Below are 10,099 nucleotides of genomic sequence, written 5' to 3' on the forward strand. Positions count from 1 at the left end.
GAAGATGGCCATCAAAGACACTCCATATGGAGTTTATCTTCTCCTTGGCAAAACTGGCCATTTGAGCAATAAACTGCTCTTGCCTGGACTGCTTGACAATATATTGTATAGACTGGACATGCAGAACCCATAGGAAGGTGACCACTAAACTTTGCCTAAACAGGGCAAGATGGTCCTTCAGGTTCCTGTCTCACAGAGGAGACTGCCAGAGATTCTACAGGACACAGGGAGAATTGACTGGTGAACGTTGCCAATAGGTGAGAGAATCCTTCAATTTTCCTGCTTCACTAAAATGTCTGCCAGAGACTCTTGTCCTGTAGGCTAAATATAGATGCAACAAAGTTGCAGAGGAAGTTGAGTGACTGTCCAGGCAGCCAGATGTCTCTGTCATTTCTAGAACTTTGGAAGTTGCTTACAATGCATTTCCTGCTTACTTAGGTAATAGTATATCCTTCTGGGGTCTTTGATGGAATTGAAGACTAGCTAGTCATAATTATAGCTGTTCTTAGTCATGATAAAAGATAAATTAGATATAAAACTTTAGACTCACAAAAATAGGATAGATGATAGGATATTTTCTTTAATTTTGCCAAATACAAATAGACTAGATATTGTAACTGTAATTCTTGCTTGATAACTGTTTTATTATATGTAATTTTACTATGATAAAGTTAAAACCTTCCATTTTAATTAGGCAGAAAAGGGGAAGTGCTGTGGGATGTCTTTCTGTATGCTGTGAATATGTGTTGCTCTGATTGGTTGATAAATAAAGCTGTTTGACCAATGACAAAGCAGAATAAGATTAACCAGGACATTCAAACTGAAGAAACAGGAGAGGAAAGGAGAGTAAGAGGAGACACCAGCACACTGCCCAATGAGCAACAAGATGCCAGCAGACCAGTAATGCCATGGCCATGTGGCAACATATAGAATAATTGAAATGTTTTAAGTTATAAGAGCTAGCTAAAAATAAGCCTGACCCATAGGTTATACAGTTTTTAAATAATATAAGCTTCTGTGTGTTTGCTTGGGACCAAGTGGCTCAGGGACATGGGTGGTAGAGATTCATACTGACTACAGGGCCTGGCAGGACCAGAGAAATTTCCAGCTACACAGAGACAGCTGAATCTTTTCATGCAGTACCAGCTTTTTCCTGAGACATGATGGTGAATGTCAGAGTGGCCATATTAGGTGCCTGTTTGTCAGGACTGCATTCCAATCTGGCAAAGTGAACATTGTTGCCATCAATGACCCCTTCATTGACCTCAACTACATGGTCTACATATTCTAGTATGACTCTACCCTCACAAGTTCAACGGCACAGTCAAAGCTGAAATTGGGAAGTGCCTCATCAACCAGAAGGCCATCACCATCTTCTAGGAGCTAGATCCTGCCAACATTAACTGGGGTGATGCTGGTACTGAGCATGTTGTGGATTCTAATGGAGTATTCATCACCATGGAGAAGGCTGGGGACCACTTGAAGGGTAGCACCGAAAGGGTCATCATCCCTGCTCCTTCTGCTGATGCCCCCATGTTTGTGATGGGTGTGAACCATGAGAATAACAATTCACTCAAGATTGTCAGCAATTTGTTTCTTGGACCTCCAACTGCTTAGCTCCCCTGACCAAGGTCATCCATCACAACTTTGGCATTGTAGAATGACTCATGACCACAGTCCATGCCATCACTGCCACCCGGAAGACTATGGATGGCCCCTCTGGGATGCTGTGGCATGATGACCATGGGGCTGCCCAGGACATCATGCCTGATTCCACCAGTACTGCCAAGACTGTGGGTAAGGTCATCCCAGAGCTGAATGGGAAACTTATAGGCACAGCCTTCCATGTTCCTACTACCAATGTATCACTTGTGGATCTAACATGCCACCTGGAAAAAGCTTCCAATTATGATGACATTAAGAATCTGGTGAAGCAGGCATCAGAGCGTCTACTAAAGGGCATCCTGGGCTACATTGAGGACCAGGTTGTCTCCTGCGACTTGAACAGTGACCCCCCACTCTTCCACCTTTGATGCTGGGGCTGGCATTGCTCTCAATGACAACTTTGTGAAGCTCATTTCCTGGTATGATTATGAATTCAGCTATAGCAACAGGGTGGTGGACCTCATGGCCTACATGGCCTCCAAGGAGTAAGAAGCCTGCCCTGGACCACCCATGCAAGCAAGGATGGAGCAAGAGAGAGACTCTCAGCTTCTGAGCAGTCCCTGTCCCAACTCAGCTCTTGACACTGAGCATCTCCTTCACAGTTTCCATCCCAGACCCCCAGAATAACAGGAGGAGTTTGGGGAGTTCTACTCTCTTGAATACCATGAACAAAGTTGACTGCATCCCCTCAAAAAAAAAACTTAAAAAAAGAAGCACAAGAAAACAGAGTCCCATTTGCATTCACAAAGTACTCCTGTATATAAGGCCTGCCCTGGTATATGGTTCATATACCCAATGTTACTTCATTGAAAAAATATTATTTTCCTCCTCCCAGCAGCAATAAATTGCAAGGCTTTTTTGGCTATGGCTGAGATTTTGCACTCACTTATGTTTCTCCTCACTGAGATTTTGTCTGGACTGAATTTGTGCAGGCGTTGTAATAATGTCACAGCATCAATGAGTTCACATGTGCACCAGACTGTTGTGTCCAGAAGATGCTGTTTCTTTGAAGTCATTCACAAACTCTGTTTCTTATGAGCAGTTTGAATGTCCATCAACCTGAAACAAAAAAAAAATATTTTTAAAGATCACAAATTATTTTTTTAGATGTTGCTTTATTGTTTCATTTCTTTTAGGTACCTATTCTCCAAAATATATGTTGAAATGTTGAAATTCATGTTTACCTACTATGCCCATTTCAGCTGCTATTTTCTCCATAAGAATAATTAATTTTTTAGCGGTACATCCATGCATATTATTTTCTCAAAGATTCTCCAATTTCAAATTTTGTAATTAGGAATGTTATTTAAAAGTGTATGACAAAAGGCACAAAAATATTTGAAGTCAAAGCAAAGAGCCTAGCTAAAAAATATTCAAGTGACTTCCTTATTCATTAACTTAAGACTTCAAAGGAAAAAAATCAATATTTTCAAAATTATTTTCCTATTTGTAAACAGGCACCATGACAATGCAAACGGTGAGAAGCTACATACTGAGCTTTTCATTATCGAATGCTGCTGACTACTGAGCTTCTTTATCATTTATTTACATGTGTTTATTCATTGTTTGGTTTTATTTAGGTAGAAGGAGAATATCATTCCTAATAGAGTGACAACCTAAATCATTTCAGTGCATCGCTGAGGGCTGTCCCATGACAACTCTCACGATATCAAAGGTATGATTGTGTGATATCATTCTGACCCACAGAATAGGACCTGTCTTTTAATGCATAAAGATAGCTGGTTACCATAAGTGTAATTACCATAATTTTATCCCCATTAATTTTGTTTGTAGAATTAATTTCCATAATTTATGACTTGAAACAAAAACATCGGTCCTATTGCACAGTGTCTGAAAGCAGAATTATCATAAACCCTACAAATGCCAAATGTTATTATTTTTTTCTGTTTTTTCTTCTCTCTGAGTCCTCCAAACTGGTTCCCTCTTATTAAAATTCAAGCAGCTGTGAAATGGCCGGGTGATTTGAAGATGAAAGTAAATGTGAAGTGACCTTCATCCATGCTGAACAAATAGAATATTATAAACACACTTTCCAGCTGAAGTTACACAAAGCAAATTAAGAAATACCTAAGGCTATAATTTACTACAAAAATGTTTCTTAAATTTCTGACAGTTTCATTTAACTGACTAATTAAATTTGCTTGTAGGCATCTTAGAGATGGAGTCTAATAACCATACTGTCATCTGGGAAGAAAAAGAAAATTACTTTCTGTGTGTGAGAAATATGTTAGTAATGGTCCAGGTCTCCTGCTAAACATTTGACAAATATATGTAAGTGGTTATGCCTGGTTGTATTCCATGATAATGCCAATTCTATTAAAAGGTGATTAAAAGAAAATCTCACAAGTAATAGCTTGGAACTGTAAAAGTGCAATTTCTAAAGAATCTGCCCAAGGACTATATTCTCAGCAAGAACAATATGCATTTATTATATACTTTGTTTACTCCTTTCAGGAAAGTCACTGTTTGAGAATGACCCAGTTTATAAATCCATAACATTGATTGGGTGCTATTTGGTCTCTGAAAAGACCTAGGGCAAACATCACCTCAGGAGTCTGCATTTCCTAGATGCTAGTCCATATTTTGGAAGAAGGCTCCTACAAGCTCACATACTGAGTGAGCTAAAGGAATGCTTTTATTTTCAAAATAGTGCAATCAAAAATACCAACTCTTCTCTGAAGCACATTATAAAGCTGCAAAGAAAAATATTGAAAAGGAGTTTTGCAAACAGTGTCTTCTGTTAAATTTTATAATAAAATATCCTATAATCTTCTATGGTTCTACTACAGAATTGTGAATAATGGTCAAAACACTGTTCCCCCCCCCTCTTTTGAGTCTCTTTGAAAACAAGCCTGGATCTTGCACACCTGAGAACATTTAATAATTACCTTTTTTCATTATGTATAATTGTGTTATTCATTTCACAAAATGACATTTAAGAGAAATTGTGAAAGCTACAATTATGTAATTATTTTTGCTAAGTTACTGATGCTTGCAAGGCTTGTAAAATTCAGATTTGCTCAAGGTTTTAAGTTTCTGCTGAACCTGTACAAATTATCCGTATTCGTTTTAGTTCCTCTCTTGTCTCCTGTTAACCTGTGATGGGTTTAAAACTGTGACATGATGCTTGCTCCTTGTGGCACTCCATCCCTTAAAGCCCATAACCCAGTATCTGACATGTGACAGCCATTCACCATTTACATCTGGGTTGTCTGCAGTCATTAAATAAAACTAAAGTGCAGCATTCAGGAAAGTGGGAATGACTGGATATTGACTTTAACCACAGATGGACTTATAGGCTCAAATAATTGTCAACTACTGTAACCTTTTGACTTTTCTGTGATTCTGTTTTTCTTCACACTAGATTTCACTTCAAGAAGGCTGGCTGTGGAGACACCAACAGTGGAGACACAGACTGCCTCTGTTCACAGAGATCTCCCCTCTAATCTACTTCTGTAGTGGACTTTCCCAAAGTCCTACCCCCACATCTCCTCTTGTACACATTGCTCCTACACATGTCCGTGGTTTCCTACTACCAGCATCTGAAGTGTTTCTGCCTGAAGACTTTCTCTTGGATTTAGAGGAAGAACAAACTGCAAATGTGGAGGGATAATTCTCCCCTGGACCATTCTTCAATTTGGAGGTAGATTTTTCTAACTTTATCCCAAATTCCCAAGAGAATGGGTCCCAGATTCCCAGAGCACCAGCTGTCTCATTTAGTACATTCTTGTCTGAATCCCTTTCTGAGATGGACTATGGCTCTATCCCCAAACATGCTCCTTTGGAGTTCCTTGTAAACTGCTTTTCCTGGAGTCCTCTCATGGGGATATAATTTAACAGAGCTTCCCTGAAAGAGAGTATGAGTCCTCCAGTGGAAACTACTAGAGCATATTAGGGATACTCTGATAGCTTGTCCTGTGTCACAAGAATTCATTTTGCTAAGAGAATTAGCATGTCTAGTTTTTACATATATGAAATATGTACTATGCAATAACATACACACTTGGAGCATAAAAATGCCACATTTTTACATGAGTTGGATGTATCTTAAATTTTTTCAACAATTCCTTTTGAAAAAAAGACTAAAAGCAAATCCAAATATAATGTTTATAAGAAATTAAAGTTATTCTAAGAATAAAACTATATGACCTTGATAAAAATCAGAAATAATGGGTAAAGTACAAATCATCTGCACATTTAAATTCTAGTAAATTTCAGAGCATGCTACACTAAGCATTTTTGTTTCTATATATAATAGCTTGGGGAAAAGCACTCTGAAGACATCAGTAGGAGATGCTAAATAAGTTCAAGTTCACCCCTGAAAGACTTCAACACTACTTTATTAGAATTTTGTGAGAATATATTTGGAAGCCAATTCATATTCAGTAGTAGAAGAAAGAACTAGTTCTCCTGACACTTAGTGTAGTAAGTAGAAAAATCCTCCTAGCTAACCAGGTAGATATATGAAGATGTTCTGATTAAAAGATGTATACATGCCTTACAACTATCAGGTCACACAGGTTCTCACGTTCTAGACATTGCCCAAGTCAAAAGTATAGCAGAGTTAAGGGGATTTCATCACCCTTTTAATAAGAGGACACATTCAAGTAGCCCTCAGTGTGAGTAGGTAAACTACACTCTAGTTGGTTAGTACAGGGACATATCACCCCTCTGGCTGAACAGTGTTGAAATAAAAGCTAAATAAAAGATATTTAAATAAAAGGCATGACATGTGCGAAGTACAGCCTGTTGATACTCCTTGATTTACTTAACTGTTTCCCGAGTCACAGGGAACATCACAGCCTTTCGTGGACTTATGATGCTGTAGCTCTCTAGCAGCTCATGCTTTCTTCTCATTGAGGGAAAGATCTCAAAGGTGATGCCTGGGTGGTTTGGGCCAATACAGACACCAATATTGTGACTCCTTGAAGAAGGATTGTCAGCATTTTCTTAGTGAATTCAAACAAATGTGAAAGACAGAAGAAGATACAAAATAAATACAAGATTTTTCTTGTGAAAAATTGTTGTTTGCAGAGATTCAGAAGTTAGTTTAAATTGTATTTTGAATATGTGCTAAAGGTTCAACAGTACCCTGGCAAAGAGTCTTGGGTTTCTTACCATCTCCGATTGCAGAAAACCACCTCCACTCTGATCTAGCTTGTTCTGAAGGTCACCTAGTTGGTTTTGGTTTTAAGACTTCATGTAGAGAGTGAAGCCATGACTGGTTGCATTTTCAGCTTTAAAAGTTGAAACACAAATGATTCTTTGCCACAGATCTCCAGGCCAAGACTACTGGGATGTCAGGACAGATATGATCAAAAGGCAGAGATGAAGGATTTCAGATTTGCTGTTGACTTTCCAAATGTTCATTTCATATGGTCACTGCTGGAGTAAATATGAAACATGAGAGGAAGAAGTCAAGGCATCAAAGAGAAAGGGAAAGATGGAGGGAGGAAGAAAGGGAGGGGGAAGGGAGGAAGAAACTGGAGAGAGAGAAACAGATTTCATTCTCCTGAAATCGCTGAGCCAAGCATTGCCATGAGACTCTACAGAAATGGAGGAAATGCCCATGTTGAACTTGTAATATAATTTGGCTGGAGCTCATCTGCAGCATCATTTGGAAAAGAACCTTTAATATTGTTCTTAGTCCTTATATTCTTTGACTGTGTGTTCTTTCAAAAATAATTCCTATTCTTTTATAGACTAGAAAGAACATAAAATGAAACTATTCCATGGAGCTATTCAGTTAAATTATTCACATCAGAGGCTGTCCTGGGAACATGTGCTTAACATTCTGTGCTTCCTGAGGAAATGAGAAATACCACAGATTTACATTAGGGGGGCTTTAAGGGAGAAAGGTTGTAAATGCAACCAATCATAACTTTGCTCTCTACATGAAGTCTTAAAACCAAAAACAACTATGGTGACCTTCAGAACAAGATAGAACAGAGTGGAGGTGGTTTTCTGAAATCAGAGATGGTAAGAAACTGAAGATTCTTTGCCAGGGTCCTGTTGAACCTTTAACACATATTTAAAATACAATTTAAACTAACTTCTGAATCTCTGCAAACAACATTTTTTCACAAGAAAAATCTGGTATTTACTTTGTATCTTCTTCTGTCTTTCACAAGTGTGTCATAGATATTGGAAAGATGATCTCTGAAGGGCCTTGAGAAGATCTGAGTAAGAGCACAGAACCACTCTACAGGTGTTACATTGCTGTTTATCTGTGCTGGAAGACCCAACTCATGCATAAACAAAAATTCCTAGCAGTACCAACAAAAACACATTTGCCTTGGAAAAGCACTTCATGTTTTGTTTGCAAAGGCAAGATTGCCTGTTAGATATTTCTGAAGGTATATTTTCGGGTGTTTTCTTGTTATGTTTAGCAAAAAACAAAAACAAAAAAAATGTTCAATATTGTGTTTTACTGATTTTATTTCTATCATTTAATCCCCACTGCAATTAGAATCTTATTAAACAATATCAGCCATTACTTCTATCTTCAAGTTTCAGACAAGATCAATGAAAAGGTAAGAGAAAAATGATGATTAGTATGAAATTGTTTATCTTGTTCAAGTATCAGCTCTAAGCAGATGGTCAGTTAGGAAACATAACTACAAAGGTTATTTCTTCGCAATTAACCTATGAAAGTAAAAATTTTGTCTCATAGAATTTTTATAAAAGATTCTTAAAATAAATTTTATTTTCCATCCAGAACATTTGGATGAGGATTAATATTTTTGACTGTGTTCACAAGTCACTTGGCAATAACAACAATAGCTGCCTTTTATATGCCAGGTACTGCTTTAACAGAGATTTCTATTTGCCAGGAATTTGTATTAACTAATTTAATCATTACCCAACTCTCAAGTTAAATGTGGTTGTCATCTCGTTTTAAATTTTAGAAAATTAGGTCACAGAAAAGTTGACAATTTCTTCTAGTTTTATTGAATGGGTTTATCCTGGATCAGAGTCCACATGATTGCCACAGATGTGCAAATGGTCCCATTCCAAGAGGTTCTGCTGACTTTGTGTGCCTCTGTTCCTTTACAAAAACAGTGGCACCCATCACTCTTGTTATTGAGTAGAAGCTGGTCCCATCTAGTGCCTTTATCTAGAGATCCTGATGAGGAGCTAGAACACAGGACTTCAGTGACAGTCAAAAACACCATTTCAATTCTGGTATTCACTCATCTTAATACAGCAATTCAATTTTTAAATTTTATTTTGTGCATTAAAATATAAAATTATGTATATTGATGCAGTATGATGTGGTATGCTGATTCATATATGTATTATATAATGTTTAAATGCTAGTTAAATGTATCTATCTTCACAAAATTTCATTGTTTATAATGAAATCTTTCAAAATCCTTTCTCCCAAATTTTGAAATATGTAGTACATTTTGGTTCTCTATAGTCACTCCAATATACATACAACTGAACACCAGAAATTCTACCTCCCAACTGTAATTTAGTATCTCTTGATGAACTACCACATAAAAATTGCTATTGATCCCTCCTTTCTCCAGCCTCTGGTAGCTACCATTCTACTCTCACTATCTGCTATTGGCTTGGTTGTATGGAACATATGAAGGAGATCATGTGGCACTTATTTGTTGTGTAACTGTTTCCTTCACAGTAAACTCCTGCTCCTTCCCCTAAGAGACGAAGGAAACTCTTAAGACTTAGAAAACTCACAAAATTTACAAGAATTAGGGAACTCGTGTAGATTTCCAAATCCAAGAACTTCAGAAACTCACCAGGTCCCCCTGCAGGGTTATATTTTTAAAAAATTGCTAGGGTTGAGGATACTTGACAATGAAGCTGCCTGCTGAAAGTTGTAGTATAAACACTACATTGATATAGCCTTAATTAGTTGTTTTTTGGGGTGTGGGCTAGGATTTTTGATGATACAGCTGTATCTGAGTTATCCATGATCCTCTAAATAACCCCAAAAACTTACTGGTTCACTGAACTAGACTTAGGTAGAACAATTTCTTTAGTCTGTCATCAGTGCTTTATTCTGGGTGAATAAACATTTGTCCATGTGTCTCCAGAAAAGTTATACAACACAATTTAATGCCCCAACCAGGCTCAACAGAAGTAGATTTTGGAGGGGAGCAATTGAAAAGTTCCTGTAATGGGTGATAAAATGTGCAACTGAGGCTGATCCCTCTGTGTATGGAATGTCTGCAGGGGCTATTAGGATATGGTTGTGTTTCTATGTTGGGAATGATATGCCTCCTTACTGTAGTGGCAACTGCCTGCTTCCTGTGATCAGTGATAAGACAGGAAGCCAAAGCCAAGCGGTCTGAGAGGGGAGCTTCATCAGGATAATCCCGGCATGACTGTCTCCTTTTTGAGAGACGAGATGGCATGCCTCCTTGGTGAATGAGATCTGTCCCTT

At 37.8% G+C, this 10,099-nt stretch overlaps 1 pseudogene; it reads left to right on the forward strand.

Moving 5' to 3' along the window:
- The first annotated feature begins 783 nt into the window (after positions 1–783).
- On the forward strand, positions 784–2,155 carry LOC102906735 (glyceraldehyde-3-phosphate dehydrogenase pseudogene; annotated as a pseudogene).
- Positions 2,156–10,099: the final 7,944 nt, after the last annotated feature.

Source organism: Peromyscus maniculatus, chromosome 2 (assembly GCF_049852395.1).
Source record: "Peromyscus maniculatus bairdii isolate BWxNUB_F1_BW_parent chromosome 2, HU_Pman_BW_mat_3.1, whole genome shotgun sequence".
In the NCBI taxonomy this organism is placed as follows: Eukaryota; Metazoa; Chordata; class Mammalia; order Rodentia; family Cricetidae; genus Peromyscus; species Peromyscus maniculatus.